The 16,340-nt window shown below is 45.5% G+C and overlaps 1 protein-coding gene across 2 annotated transcripts in view; it reads right to left on the bottom strand.

Moving 5' to 3' along the window:
• ACAN (aggrecan) overlaps nucleotides 1–15,034 on the bottom strand; it is a 50,905-nt gene extending 35,871 nt beyond the window's left edge. For both annotated transcript variants that reach the window (XM_026856426.1, XM_026856425.1), the window contains exon 1: nucleotides 14,719–15,034. The gene's annotated coding sequence lies outside the window, so the exon portion shown is untranslated. The remainder of the gene's footprint in view (nucleotides 1–14,718) is intronic.
• Nucleotides 15,035–16,340: the final 1,306 nt, after the last annotated feature.

Below are 16,340 nucleotides of genomic sequence, written 5' to 3'. Positions count from 1 at the left end.
TGACTTTGCTTTCAATAAAAGAGTTGCAGACTGTTAGACTGTTTATCTAATTATATTGCACATACACTACAGGAAAAGATAAAATACCCATGGATGTATGGACATGCTTTCAATAAACAAGATGCCCCAGGAAATCTTAGCGAAACATAAACAGTCATATGCTAGGTTCAGTTAGTGATCCAAGCTCAGACCTATGGTCTGAAACAAACATCCTACTGAACACAAAAAGCTTTAGAAGCACTTATCTCTTTCTGGTATCTACCACAGAATGGCTCTCATTCTCCCCTGATTTACTTTGGTTTTACGTTACATCTCCATTAACTTCAGCAGCATTTCTCCTTTTTTTTTTTTTTTTTCCTTCTTCTTTTTTCTCCTCAGAGATCAGAAACAAGCTAAACACACAGGCTGGAGCAGAACAGCAGAAACCCATACCACTGGCCACCCCAGAACCAGCTCTCTTGCAGGAAAACCAGAACTGTCTGTTACTGGGAACACACACACCAGCAGTTTTCTAACTCTTCGAGGACAGAGAAATTGTCCATTATGGCAAGCAGATAACAGCTGGAGCCTTTCATGCAAGGTGTGGGATCAACACCAAGTCCTGAGCTGCCATGGCTCTGAGTGTCTGCTCAATATGGAAAGCAAGAGCCTCATTCAAACCACCCCCAACGCCTCTAAAGTCAAGGGAACAATGAGCCTTTGAGACTAGCTGAAGCTCTCACTGAAAATCCTCTCTACTGCAAGGGGAGAAAAAGAAACTTCTAAAGAGCAATTTATCTCCTTATGAAATAGAAGTCTCGGTTGAGAACCTTTAAAGAGTGATTCAGCCATTTCTCTGTCGGCTAGTAAGGGAGCCTGGAGCCCTGTTAGACATCTAACTTTTAGAGGTGGGAGGGTGATTATGCACTTCATAAAGCCTCCTTATAAACCCTATTTTTTATTCACAACAGTCAAATGTAATTGGGATCTATCTCTTCATTTGGGATAGGAAGGAAGAATTTAATCTACAGAGAAGCAATGGAACTTGTAAATCTCTTTCCTCTGGATATGCTGCCTCTGGGAAAGCAATCACCCATGACCCTTCTTTGGTAGCAAGACACAGGTAAGCAATTACATCCCATGGGAAGAAAGTGACAATCTACACGTTTTCTGGAGCTGCTGTCAGCCTTGAGAGAAGATTCCCTAGACACAGGAAGGAAACCCACCAAAACCCACAAGAAAAGAAAACAGATCCTCCCTGGCTGTCAGGTGTGAAGATGGCAGCTTGGGCCATGATCCAAGGAAGTCAAGAACAAGCTCTTCAGATGACAACTCCTTTCATCCAAATGCACTGGCTCCCTATAAAACCCGCTGAGAAATATGAAAGCTGTTGCTTCTGTGCACCTACGATCCAAGCTATCTAAACTCAGTGCAAAGCAGGAGAAAGAGAAGACCAAGGGACCTGGAAAACCCTCCTTCCATTACCTCGGTAAGGCCTCTCTAAATCACCACATAACTACCTTCTCCAAGCAGGTATCAACTAAACAGGCAGGCAGGTTCTCTGCAGATGCCAGGAAAGCTGGTGTGGGATGGGTAAAGCTCAGCTGCCTGACCGCAGCTGCTTGCCCCAGTTGGGGGATAGCCCATTACTCTGCTGGAGTGCGAGAATGATGCACAGGCTGCCCTGGGAATTCTCACTTGGGCTGAATTTGACTTTTCATTTGTTTGTTTCATGAGTAGGCTGAAACCTCATTTTTGCAAAACAGCAGCCTTGAAAATGAGAAAACATCCCTCTCTGGCTACAGAACAAGATGTGAACATGATTGCAGAGTAGCAAATCTCTGCAGTGCTTCTACGCTGGCAGAAGATTCATGAACATCTTCTGTCTTGCTTCGCTTCTCCTCTGACCCAGTTTAGCCCTTCAGAAGGCTGGTTTTCCAGAAATCCATAATGCCTTTGAAAACATGTTTTAATACAGAATCCAAAGGTATGGAGACCGAAGTCTTTACTGACTTTGCTAGTTGCTGCCCATAATACTAACCTACTGATCTGCTAAACTACTGATCTACTAATATCCAAAATTGCCTTGGATGCAACATGTGTGCTCCTAAGAAATGCGATATGAAACTCCACCTAACAAAGCACTGGGCAGGACTGGAAGAGACATCATGAAGTGGTTCTTGTTAGCTTCACAACGGTAATGATTTTTCCTCTTTCTGTGGTCCAGGTAGACAGAAAGCATCGTCCTGGCTAATGACATGTAGTGTGACCACATTCTTGGTTGATACCAGTCATGTGTAATATTGTGCATAGCCTTAGCTTGCATTAGTATAATTTCATGTGAAATAAGCACCTCTTATAAGATACGAAGACTGCAGCTAAGGACACCTTCTACTGGTGTGCTACATACATCATGCTGCACCACAATCTTTGGAGAGGCCATCCATGCTGGGAATACACAGAGCTGGTGATACTAACCATCCTCACACTGTCACAGCTTGGACGTGAAAGAGATATGTGAGCAATCCCATCCTATCTGTCTGGTCTTTGCATTACCAAGTACAGCATGCTGCTGGCACTTAACAGAAGTAAAAGCAACCTTCCATCCAACCTGGAGTTCAGGTTCATCACAGTCTCAGTATCTGCTCTCTTTTTGCTCCCCATTTTCTCTTTCCAAGGTTGGCACCTGAAAGTTTTCTCTGCATTAATTCCAGACATTGTGTAAACACTGTGCTTAGATTTACTTAAATGAGGCTGTTTCAGCCCTAGCTTTCCTCCCAAGTAGATTTCCTGTCTCATAAATTCAAGACATGCACAGTTTAGTTTTGTGAGGAAGGTGGAATCTCAACTTGATCCTCCCTTTGGGATGACCTGGAAGACAAAAGGGCAAATGGCATGGGAGAGGTCCTGGGGCTTTCTGATTTACTGGCTGGAAATGGGGGAGACATCTTGCCATGTGCTGTTCTGGAGGTAGTGCCAGTGGTCCAAGTGAATTGCCATAAATAATCTGCAAGATTTGAAAAGTAGCGATCTCTTGGCAATTTTTTTTATTTCATAACCCCAGAAGACTGAGAGCCATCTTTTCCTACTGAGTGGATCACTAGCATTTTTAGTAGAGAAGCAAGGGATTACTATTTCTCCTGTTTCCAGACACTAAAACTATTTGTGATTCCTTAGAAAGGCACATGCATGTCAAATGTTCATACGCACTCCCTGTGCAGGCAAGCAGAGAGTTTCCTTGGAGTGAAAGAGCTTTTCCTTTTTGATTCACAAGCCTCTAGTCACTGAGAATTCAGATATTTTCTCTGGCAAGCAACGTGAACCCCCAAACGTAATGCAAGTGTGGGTTTTGCTACTGCTGACGAAGGCTCTCACACACCCCTGGTCCCAAAGAAGGGTCTTTACCGAAATATTGGACTAGGTTTTCATCAAAGTTTTCTGCTGTCTGGGACTGGTGTGATGAACCTCAGTTCTGAAGGCACTGGGCTGGCTTTGCCTTCCAGTTTTTGGAGAGGACACAAAGTATAAACAGAGACCACAGACTTCGCATTCAGACTATAATGAGGGTTGTGCTGCCTTGGCTGTGGCGAGGAAGACCCTCCTACTTCTCAGTTTCCTCTGCCAGCAAACCTCTGACAACTAGGCTGAGCACAAAACAGCCATGCCAGCTTGTACTAATCTAGGAGACTGAATGGTACAGGAAGGATTAAGAAAGAGAAACAGCTTTTCACCCTCATCTCTGGTTTTAGGAAAGCTCAATCAATGGCTGGGCATTGCACCCCCTGAAACCACCTCATGCATGGCAGCAGGAGAATGGATCGCTGTCTCCTCTCATTTCCTCCTAGACCAGCTCTCCCAGCCTGCTTTGTCCCCCGCTTGACAGTTTTAGCCGTGGTGCAAGATTACGTGGACCACAGAAAATGAGCTCCCCCTCACCTCCCTTCCAGGGACCAAGTCATGCACAGGCGGTGCTGAGCAGGGGCAGTGTCCGTGGCTACTGTCCGGCTGTACAAACCAGGAGCTTTCCTGTAAGTGTGTGGAGCGTTTAAGGCCCTGTTAAAATCTTACCAGGCCATCTCTTCTTTCAGATTTTTCCTTTATATTCATCCTCAGTCACTGCCCCAGCCAGTGCCATCTCATGGCACCTGGTAGCCCTGCATTGCTGTACAATCCCTTCCTTTTCTGTGTGCTCAAACTGTTCACGTACCAGGAGACCATTCTGGCATGTAGTGCCCTCTTCCCTCTTAGCCAAGACACACAGTGTGTATTTAACGCTATTTAATTGGCTCAGTCAATAAGGTCCCTGTTTATTTTAATATTGCTTCATTCCTTTTGGGGGATGGAGGTAACTTAAAGCTCAGCCATCTGCCCTGTCTGCACCAGAGTCAAGGGGATTTCACCATGTTGGGAACACTGAGGGATGCTCATCTCTCCTTGCAAGAGGCAGTCCCATTGGGCACAGACACTCATCCACTGCTCCTATTCACTTGTCAAGTCACTTTATCTGAACAGTAACTCCTGCCTTTGGTTCCGCCTGTTCTTTTCTTCTGGGAAGAAACCAACAGCCACTCCAAGAAGAAAAGAAATTTTTTTTGTTTTGTTTTGTTTCGGGGTTTTTTATTTGTTTGGTTTGGGTGGTTTGTTGTTTTGTTGTTTTTTTTTTTTTTTTCCTACTATAGTGATGCTTTTGAACCAAGCCAAATTGTACAGCGGGAAACAAAACACAACAAGACAGAAGTTAGTGACAAAATAGTTCCAGCCAAACAAGGTCGTTTTGGGTTTGCCACAGAAAAGACCATCAGAGACCTCAGCAGCTTTAAGTCCTACTTTATGAGACTGACGGGAGTTGGAAGGGAAGGAGTAAGGTGAAGGAAAAGGTGTCAAGAAATTGTCCCCTTCTAGCCACTGGCCCCTCCGTGAAGGTGGATGCCAGTCTCTGGGTGATGTATTCATCCACCCAGCAGAAAAGATAACGAGACCCCTCAGCATGGGAGAGGGAATAATTCGCAGAAGAGTTTTAGTTCCCTAGCTGAAATTTCTACTTTGGGTCAGTTCAAAACTTTCCAAGAAAACCTTTCAAACACACACTTTCTGAAACTAGCAACAAACATGAAAGGATCATTTTTAAAATAATATGAGACCCATTGTTCAATCCAAAATGGAATCACAACCTTTTGTTTTTTTCCAAAGGACATCTCAGTTTGTTCTGAGAATCTGCCCAGACTGAAAGTCTGTTCCCTTCAAACAAATGGTGAAACTAGCCTGAAGAACAGAAACACTGCACTTGAAAAACAGTTAAACTCTTTGACCTGAATGTATGTTATGTATATAGAGAGCTTTCTCTCTACATAGACATGAATTTATAGATGGGTTTAGATACAGTATTACTTAGGAAGCAACTGTGATGCTGTGACATTGAAAGACGGAGCAAGACAAAGGCAATTAGCCTCTCCAAAATTAGTTTCAGTCTAGGGTCAATGGATGCATATCAATAATCTTTTCATTACAGCTCAGATCTCAGGGCTCCACTGAGTTACCCCAGCACAAGCAGACAACGGTCCCTGCCTTAAAGATCTTGCAATCTAGAAAATATGTTGCTGACCAAGCCCAGGGAACACAAATGTGAATCTGGGGAGACCACAGTTATCCTGACTAAAAGCAAGACTCTTACACGAAATCGTTCTGTGAGGTGTAGACTGCAAAGGGAATTTAACCTTAACATAAGCCACAGACATTTGGGGAGCCATCGCTGATAAGCCCAAAGCTACAGTTTGCTAAGAGAAATCCGTATGTCACACCTTCAAAAAGAGAAAGCGAGGTATGGAGGAAACCAAAACAGTAATTAGATGGGAATACAAAGTTTTCTGAGAGGCAAATGGACTTCTTTGTATGAGATGTGGTTGAGGGACAGAGCCAAAACGTTGCCCAGCGTTTGGTGAAACATTCTATAGGGGCAACAGAAAACGTTGTTTTTCCAGAGTTACATGGAATAGTTTAAAACCAACAGTGCCTGCATTTTGGGGAGCAGAAGGGCACCAACACAGATCTCTTGTAGGTAAAATAACCACCTAGCAAAGTATTTCAAGCCAGCAAATATGCTCCAGCATTGATGGAGTAAACGTGGGCTTTAAAATGGATCCTGGAGCATGCTACACTGGTATTTTAACTCAGACACCAGAGAAACTCACTAAGAGAAACTGTATAAAAGTAAAAATTGTTTTATAGTATCGGCATATAAAAACAGTTCAAAAGCAAGTAATAATTATAATCTATTTTAACCAAACTATCTTGTAATTCTTCCAATAAGATGGGCAGGTAAATTATCTGGTGGCCAGATCCAGTTACCACTGGAATCAGGGGAAAAGATGCCATTTACCTCTGAGGTTAGGAACGTTAAGTCTGAGTTGTGGTATTAAAACCTAGTCTAGACAAGTAACTGCTTGCAAGTCCCAAAAAGACAGCAGGGAGAGCTCTCAAGGGGAAGTCTAAATCCACACAAGTTTGTACAAAGCACTCTACTTTCAGACAGAAGAAGAATCAATTCCATAAAACAGTATAGCAAGGAAAATCCTGTTTGGCTTTTATACACAGTATGAGAATCAGATTTAATACGTAACATTTGGGTCCTGTCTCAGAGCAGTGTGCAGATTGTGGTAATTCCATAGCTGCAGCTGAAAAGCCATCAGTGCACATTGATCCACACCGTTTAAATAAACCACACGATAGGAGCAATGTTCAGTAAAACTGGTTGACAGCTAAACATTCAAAACAAAAATATTCTCTAACATCTAGGATGAGCATTCCTGCAAACGTGGTTGAATGAGACATACTTTAAGTTAATGATTTTTAATGGAAGTATACTGGGAAGGTGAGAAGCTGCAGCTGATAAACATTCTGGTCCATGCAGACCCCAGGTTTGTCCAGCCTCTTGAGTCCCTGGTGCAGCATTAAGGATGTTCAAAAACCATGTTGGACATCCTGTCCCCTTGGGCTGCGTGCTCTGTGCTTGCCCTCTGAAAGACTCAATGAAATCTCCTTCCTACTGTAAGGATGTCACAAAGGAGAGTGAAAAAATATAAGTATTTTTGAGAGCAAGAGAAATAAAGGTTTCTGATCCATGACAAAATTAGCAGATGGCTTCTAAACTGAGCTTTAAAAGATCTCAGTTACAAGTTTTGACACAACAGCAATAGATACAGTGCGCTCTCACATGGATGCTGTGAGATTTCTGGGAATGTCAAAGCTGTTGAGTAAAACTCTGATAGCCTGCAAAATCGTCCATGGTATTTCAGAATTTAAAGATGCAGATGGATGAGTGAGGCACCTAATGGAATTTGCAGAAGTGCTTTGCCGTGTCTTTGGGCGCTCTGTTACTTCTGCAAAACATGGCCTTCTCTTCCTAAAGCAACTTCTGGAAACGGACATAATTTTATAAGGGAGAGAAATTCAATCAGCTATCTGAGTATCTAATGACCCTGATACCCAATAAGTTTTAAAATATACACGAACAGCATGGATGAGAGACACATCTCTTAGGGATAAGGCACAGCAGATCTACAGAAAAAGTCGACTGTGTTTGCAGTTGCAGAACAGAGAGCAATCCAGTTGGAGAATAGAAGAAATTGGAAATAAACTGTGCCAGGATTGAAGAGAAGGTGCCAACCAACATATTTGAGTGTCTTCACTTTCACCAAAACACATAATGGAAGCAGCCTTCTTGCCTTTAACGTTGGACTGCTCCTGAATCTGCCAAAACACCCTCACTCCAACAACACATGAACAGCTGAGCTGCCATGGAGGATGCAGGGGGAGTGGGAGGCCTTAGAACCTGGGAAAGAAAGGGCTGAGCATAATGTTCACAAAGCACATGGGGTTATGTTGGTCCGATGCTCTCATTCAAAGTAGGAGGCCAGTGGCAATTGTATGAAACTGGTCAAAGCCAGGGCAGAAGTGAGGTGCCTGTGCAGATTGAAAAGCTGAAAAAGGGAATTGTGTTAACCAAAGAATATTTATTTTCCAACGTTCTCAGCTGCTTTTGGAGGTATCACCTCTGCCTAAAAATCTTACCTTGACTAAAGGAGAAGATCTGGTGGGGCTAGCAGAAGGAAGGACAGGAGTTTAACTCTTTGAAACAGGGTCTTTAGGGCAAAATACATGGTTTCACTAATGGAGAATGTAGAGGAAGACTGAGGCGTACTTTCCCTAATTTCTTCAAGGGGAGCGTCACTAGGTGCTGTAGACAAGACTGAGCTGGCTGCTGCCCTGCTAAGCACACCTGGCTATGTGATGTCCAGCAGAGGACAACTAACCCAAGAACTTATTTCACTTCTCAGAAAGATTTTGTGGCCCACACTGAACTCAGTGCTGTCTTTGTTGGAGCGGTGATGCTGCCTGGGCTCGCTAGTTCAAAGTTCCTTTGGGTTATGTTAGTGGGAGCTGAAAGCACAACACTGAAGATGAACTGAAATGAAGATCTTGGTTGATTCTGAGATCTTCATGCCTGTAACCCACATGCCTGCCTGGATACAGCAAGAGAATGGCCCAAAACAACATTCACATGCTTCAGAAAGGTGAAAAGGAAGGTACGTGTGCCTATTGGTGTACTGATACGGAAATAATTACACGGGTGAAATGGGTACAGCACTGCAGAGTGCCGTAGTCCCAGGGGCACGCTGGGGTTGGTCTGGAGAATTTCAGAATGCTCAACAGATTCAGAGCTGAGCAATAAGAGTAACGAGGACCCTTCTGTCCTCTGCTAAACACGACTCAATGTTACCAGCGGTGCTGAATCATTTCACGCTGTCCTCTTAACAGGTAGGAAACCATACATTGAGACTGGAAGGCGATCTCTGCTGTTAGCTAGCAGCAAAGCGGGTTTTTTTAGGAGGCAAAATGCAGGGCATCTGGGAATTGTGAAGGGACAAGGATTTTGCCCTGTCTTTGGCAAAGTGGCTTGAAGGACACCAATTCCCCACAAGATCCCATGGGCTAGCTGGCCAAGCAGAGGGGTGATTTTTTCCCTGCTGACAGGCAGTGATGGCTGCAGGACAGCTCCAGCTCTGCGGCTGCTGAACACCCTGGTTTTTGAGAGAAGGGCCAAATATCAGTGACAAAGGGCTGAGGCGGGAGCCCAGCATCCTCCACTGCACAACTCCGCTGTTTCATCTAATGCCAGTATAGCGGGCAGTATTAGCAGACTAAGTACCCCTGCAGTCTGACCGTATCACTTACATATCAATTACTACAAGGCAGTAGGGTATTATTTGTACAATAAATGCTACATAAACCAGCAGGGTAATATTTAGAGGGCAAATACTACAGAGAGGAAGGCTGCAATTTGTTCTGCAGCAGGATGTTCTGTGCACTCCAAAGTACTGAGCAGGATTAGGGTGACACTTACATGCCAAGTACTGTGTGAGGACAGGGTATTATTTAAACCCCAGATACAATGGTAGGGAAAGAGTATTATTTACTAACCAAACTGAATGCAATAGCAACAGTGGCAGTAAATGCACGGTATAATTTACAACAGAGGAAAAGACATCATTTGCAGAGTGGTTATTACAGAATGGGAGGGTATTCGTTATGGTACAGCACTGAAGTATTACTTTGAAGCCGATTTGCTATAGAGGTGCAGGGTATTATTTGTTCACCAAACATCATAGAAACAATTTTTCTGCGTTAAGTAACAGCGACAGTTAATCATTTATATGAAAACTATCCAGTAATTTCCAATATGCGAACTACATGATGATTTCAACCTTGAAACCGTGGTACAAATGATGTAATGTTAATTACAGTGAGATCTACGGCTGCTGTACCACAGGACTGTTAAACCGGAGTAATCTTCTGAAGTCAATAGATTTGTGCCAGCAAAACTACGGAATCTGCCCTGCCCTGTGCAAATCCCGCGGTGTTTGGGGATTTCCAGGATTGTGGCGGGGTATTTATCCCTGGCCCTGTGCAGGATCCCAGCAGGAGCGGCAGGTTTTGCTGTGGATTACAGGTTATTCAATCACCAGCACAGCGGCTGCTCTCCCAGTGGAGGTGTGAATGATGGATGGGAGCTCCAGCTGGAAGGGATCAGCACCATCATTTTCACCTGTTTATCAGCTGCTGGCCTCTGCATTTCCTTTACACACCTTTTTTTCTCCAGTCTGTTCTCTAACCTCGGTCAGGAGATGTTCCTCGGTTATTTCCTGGTATTTTCCCCTATGGATTCTTTTTCCTGTCAAATTATTCATATTCAAATTTCTCGCCTATTAAGTCAAATCTGTATTTCTTGCAGCCATCACAGATGACTCCTTCTCTCCTTCAGTGGTTTTCTATACTACTGTTTATAAAGTGTCCAAGTCCTCTGCTCAATGCTAACCAAGGGCATTGGAGAAGCCAAAGGCACATGGAAATTGCCAGACCAGATGAAACCAATGGTGTGTCCAGGCCAGTATCCTGTCTTGGACAAGAGCTATATCCCCAGCTTGAGAGCAAAGTTCTCATCATCGAAAAATAGGGAATAAATTGCTGAGGAGGAAGTTTCTTTTTAACACTAGCACTTAGTGGTTACCTTACGGCTTGAAGCATGAGTATTTACATTCCATATTCTCCCAATGTAAGCTAGGTTTATTGGGCATGGCTTAATAGACAGTTTTACTCCTCTCGGGCCTAACCCATGAGCACCACCCTGCCAGACGAAATATCCTGTCTGGATCACCTCGTCCCTGTGATAAGACATGGTTGCTCTCACAGGTGCCTTTTTGTCTTGGCATTGCCCGGTGTGGCCTCTGCTGAAGCGAGTGCCTTTCCTCCGGGATCTGCCCTACCCAACACTGGACACGGGGGAAGGCTGGGCTCACCTCCTTCCACCCCTGCACAGCACTAAGGTGGGTCAGAAGATCCCTGGCTCCCAGGTAGTTCCCTGGTAAAATGGCAACCGGGATCGTCCCTGTGTTCAAGGTCATGCAGTGCCTCACTAACTGTCATAGCAAGCACAGCTGCCAGGTCAAACAGCACAGACCTACCTTTCCCAGGACATCCCATCACCCAAGTTCTTCACAGCAATCACTGCTCCTTTCACCATAAGCCTGCACTCTCTCAGGACACAGTGACAACCCGGGGGGGAAACTGAGCAGTGAGGTAGGGCTCTTCATCTGCATTAATTTTGGGTCTCTCCCAAAATTTCTCCTACTTCAACTGACCCAGGTGTCCTCTGGCTTGCACTGGGGTTTGTAGAAAAGTCATGAATTACCAAGCCTTGGCTGACATCAAGAGCAACTACAAAGGTGAAAACCTAGATGATTTTGCTTGTCAGAGGTCTCCCACTCCCTGGCTTTCATCTCCTGCTCCTTTCTCTCAGAAGAGTCCTTTCTGTGGCCTCTGGTCTGTCCTCCTCTCCAGCTCCCAAGCACAGCCAGATTTCCAACTCAGCCAGCCTTGGGAAAAGGCAAAGCCATGGAAACCCGCAGGCAAAGCCGGATCCCAGGTAGCTTCCATGCAGTTTATGCAACAGGAACAGAACCTGGTGGCGGTGGCTTTTGGACTCGGCTGCACGGCCAGTGTGCTCAAGTCACATCATCTCCCTTAAACTCTCTTGGTCATGGGGGCAGTGACATGGCTCCAGCTGCCTCTGTCAACAGGCTGAAGCCATCAGGAGTGTTAGATCACTCAAACTGATTGCACAGCGGTTGGGCTTGTAAAGCAGGGGAAGGAAATCGGGTGAGGAGGTCCACAGGGCTGCTACTTAACACCTCAGGGCATTTCAACAGCTAAAGTTCATGGAAGCTCTTGGGGTACCCAAGTCAAATGATTCTGGTATTTCTCATCCTCCCCTCCACCTCTCTGCTCTCTGGTCTGTACGGAGCAATCACTAGGGAGGGGGAATATCATGCAAGGGAGAAATGGAAATTTTTCTTAAAAAGGGAAAACCCAACGAAAAGCACACAGAGGAAAAATGTCTCGGTGCGAAGTGTCTCAAAGAAGGCTGCGCGGGTAGCACGACAAAACCCCCCGCCTATTCATCAGGCCAACAAAAAGCTTCTTTAGATTTATACTGTGAGTCCATTGAGAGGGAGGGGAGGGGAGGCAGCGCTCACACACCCGCCCTTGTGCACACAGGCAGAGCCCGCAGACCTGCCCCGCACACACAGGCTGAGCTGTTCTGCCCTCTCACAAGGAAGCACTGAGTTTTTAAAAGTAAACTGTAAGGTTTCCGTTGTTGCACTGGGCTCAAGTATTTTTTTTTTTTTAATATATAACAGCTCCCTCTCTTTGCTGTCTCTCTCTCTCTTTCACTCTTTAAACAGCCCTGGCTGCTCTGGGCTGCTCGGCAGCCGTCGTGCGCTGGCTCCGTATGTGGTCCAGACCCGCTATGAACACGGCTTTTGTTGCTGCTGCTGGGAAGCTGCCTGAGAGTGGCACACACAGCCCGGCTTGTTACACACGTGGAGGCTGCAGCGGGTTTTGGGGGGGGAAAGGAGGAGGTGGAGGAGGAGGAGGAGGAGGAAGAGAGCAGCTTGGGGAAGGTTGTCTTGTGGTAGAGCAGCCGTCCCACCACTGGTGAGGGAAAGGGGGAAGCGTGGAGACGGAGGAGGGTGGTGGTGGAAAAGATGTCTCAGGCGGTTAAGAAAGGTCCCGTTGATTTTTAAAATGGGACCAGCTGGCCCTCCACCAGCCCAGTTCCTGCCGGGTGTAAGTCAGCATGGGAAGGCAATGAAGTCACTGGATCTGTGCAGCTTAGGTTTGTAGAGGATCTGCTCCAGACAGAGAATTGGAGAGAAAAGACCAATAATGGAGTGGAGTTTGGAGCCCCCAGGGTTTCTGACTGTTATGCTAGTCCCTGGGTGACTTCAGAGTGCTGGACGACAACCTGGTCTCTCTTTTCATTTACACACTCATTCATTTCTGCCTTTTAAGTGATACCATTCATCCTCTTCTCTAAAACCCTTAATGCTCCTCACTAATTAAGTAGCATTTTACAGTGATGAGCTGCTGTTTGCTCTGACAGTGCTAAGTCTGCTGGACTTTATTTAATATCCTCTTTTCCTTAGTAAGTTTTTCCCTCCATCTCTTTCACTCCCTCAATTTCCTATCTCATTGGTTCTCTTTGCCCATCTATCGTCAAACCCTCGCGCTGCTGTCAAACCCTGCTACTGTACATGGAGGTGATTATAGGAAACATTAAACAGCAGTTCAAGTGGAACAGATGGAGTTTTCCCCCAAAGACCGTTCAGGCTGCTGAGAGTGCTCAGACAGCATGGGCACATCTCCAGCCCTCACCCTCTGCCCCATCCGGCGATGGTGGGAGGGGATGCCTCCCTTTCTTGCACTCTGACAGCAACTCGAAACATCTCAGAAAGAGGCAACATCTCCCCTTTGACCTATCAGGCAGATATGGTCTGTTGAAGCGAGCAGGAAAATATAACATCAAATAACCAAAGCAAAGAAACAAATAGCTCAGCTTCCAAAAGAGCGCAGGATTGTCCTTCTTTGCAGGATCTGAAAGCCCACCAAACTCAGTCCCCAAAGCCCTGGCCCCTCTGCTCAGCCAACATCTTTTATTGGGAGCTTACAGACAAAATCCAAAGTAGTGAAGAATGCTAAAAAGTTCCTCTCTCCCAGCTATTTCATTGTGGGATATTCCCCCCCTTTCCACATCTGGCAAAGTTATTGTAGAAAGCTAGGAAAGCTTTTCAAACCAAAGTTTTCTGGCTAAACAACTCAAAAGGGAAAGGTTAAAATGTCTGCTTTCTGCTACATGCAGAGGGTTACTTAGCATAAGGTTTCAATGAGAAGTTTTAAAAAGTAGTAAATGAACGAAAAGAAGAAATTTCCGATAGAGATTCCGAAAAGTAAAACCCTTTTTGCTCTGTCCACTTCTGCAGAAGAGCTCAGCTCCCTGCGAACGATTGCTAAAAATATGCTTCATCTGTGAATGGATTCGGAAAGAGAGCAGGTACTGACTAACGCCTGAAGCAGCTCACTGGAAATAACCCAGGAGACTCTGCCAACCATCGGTCCCTGCCATCCTCACTCGAGGGAGCGCGCTGTCAAACCCTCCGGCATCCAGGCTCTTTTCATGCTCTTTCTGAACTTGTCAGCCCCTACAGAGCTTAACACTCGTCTAGCTCAGAAATCAGCCTTTGCCTTCCCTGGAGCAAAGCAACGACATCGATCAAAGCAATAATTGTGAGAAACCCCGCAGCCTTTTCGGACACTTGCAACAAATCAGCACGATGGCAGCCTCCTTCCCCAGTGCTCAGAAATATTGCCAGGGCTCTAGTGGTACCTGAGATCCATCCCAAAGAAACAGCGAGGGGTTGGAGGGTCTTTTGGGGAGGGAGAGTGTCTCTGCCCTTCCACCCTGTGGTTTTGGCTACAGGATCTCCTAAGCCGGTGGTTTGCTTCCCTTCCCCAAGACAACTAACAAACTTGACACATAGTTGTTGCCTCTGGCTATAGGTTTGTTCCCTGTAACGGGTGGGTTGTTGGTGAGGACCATCACACCGAGAGGCACTCCAGGCACAGGCTCCCCTCTCACAGCAGTGCTGCTTGCAGAAGGGAAACTGTGGAGAAGCTCAGGCTCAATCCGTTTACAACTTCTCTCATATTTCGCTGCTGGTTGCTCACCAGGGAAACAACCAATCCACTGACTGAGAGCCTGCATCTTTAGAGCACTGAGGAAAGAAATAGGAAAGTTAAGGCAAAGACACCAAAGAGCGAAGGGAGGAAAGTGCAATACGTTACCTTAAACAGTTCAGTGCAGTGCTTCCAGAATCTAAGTCCCATACACCTGGCAGAGAAATGAGGTGTTTTTCGGCTTTCAAGAAGGAAAGAGCTTTCCACTTCTTGCTATTACTGTATGTCTTCTTCACAATCTCCAGATGAACTTTCCTGCCTTTTTTTTTTTTTTTTTTTCCCCGGTTCCCCAAAATTCCCTGTGTGGTATTTCAGGTCCTTTCAGGCAGTGGCAGCAGCAGCAGGCTTGAAGAGTAAGTACTGTGTGTGAATGGCAAAAAAAGAGAGAGAGGGTTTCAGACCACATTAGCTGCCACTGGCTGCAAGAGAGACCATCAAACTCCTGTCAGCCTCCTTAGATACCTCTTGAAGAGCTGGCAAACTAAGTGTATTGGATCCTCCTCTGGATTTTAGAGTAAAGGTAGGCAGGCATCCAGGGGGCAGGGGGAAATAGGAGGGCTTACGGACAGAAAAGGAAGCCCAGCCTCTTGGAAAGAAGGAAAAAAAAAAACCACCCCAACCCAGAAAAGAAAAGAAAGGGAAAAAAAAGCACTACCAAAAAAATACTGTAAATGGAGAAAGCTGAATGGGGAGTGGGGGATTAAATTTAGCCCTCTGGTTTGGAAGCAAACTGACTGGAGCACCACAAGTGGTTGAAAGAGAAGAAATAGTTTATGCAATAAAAAGAGAACGTGGTTTATGCAAACTAAAATAAGATGAAGCTAATTAAGGAACCTGAGTAAAATATGTGTGTCTGTAATGCTGTCAATATTGCTGCAGTCTGAGTAGAAAGGAGCAGATTTACTAGGAAACCCAAAAAGAGCAGCAAACAGGAAAGCTTAGGGAACTTCTTGCATGGCTCCGCTGGCTGATGTAGAGGAGGTGGCAGGTGATGGCTGAGGACAGGGGGAAAGGATGCTCAGCATTAAGAAATGGAAAACACCTGGAGCATCAGTAGCTGATAAGTGATAGGCAGAGAAAGGAGGTTGTTGGGTGTGAATGGTCTAAAGGCTGTTTGGGGTGAGCTGAGGAGAAATACAGAGCCTGTAAGTACCTAGAAATGATGCAGACTGAAACAAACACCCCAAAATATTGAGAAGGAACCCATAACAGAATCCTTGGCAGTTTTGGTGCTGTGAGAAAGTGTTGTAATGTTTTTTGGGTTTTTTTCCCCTGAGGGTGCTGCTGGTAGTGTTGAATGGGAGAGAAATCTGTGCTTGGGGAGGAGGGAATGGGTTTGTTGCTGCAGGCCCATACCCTGGCTTATGAAGGGACCAGATGGCAGCTGGGCGGAGGTAGGAAACTGCTGTGACTTCCACAGTTGAGAAAACTTCTGTTGAAAAACCTGTTGTACCTCAGCAGTAAAACCTGAGTAGGGACAGAGAACTTTGGGTTTGAAGTTCCTCAGGCTTGCAAGGAGGTCCTAGCTCAGGCTGAGACTGTCCACGCTGTGATTCGCTCTTTTCACTTCCCTGTTCATCACCATTTCAGCTGCTAAGAGAGCTCCGAGAGATCAAGGTGGGGTGATCTTGAGTGCGGAAATGCAACTGTATCATGCTGCCTGGGTAGTAACTACTCGCAGCCCCTCAGCGAAGATCCTTCCACCACAAGAGTATCAGTATCTCTAGCCC

This window comes from Athene cunicularia (assembly GCF_003259725.1).
Source record: "Athene cunicularia isolate RWA chromosome 10 unlocalized genomic scaffold, athCun1 chr10_part1, whole genome shotgun sequence".
In the NCBI taxonomy this organism is placed as follows: Eukaryota; Metazoa; Chordata; class Aves; order Strigiformes; family Strigidae; genus Athene; species Athene cunicularia.
The sequence above is the reverse complement of the archived record's forward strand: the minus strand, read 5'-3'. Positions and strand labels throughout refer to the sequence as shown.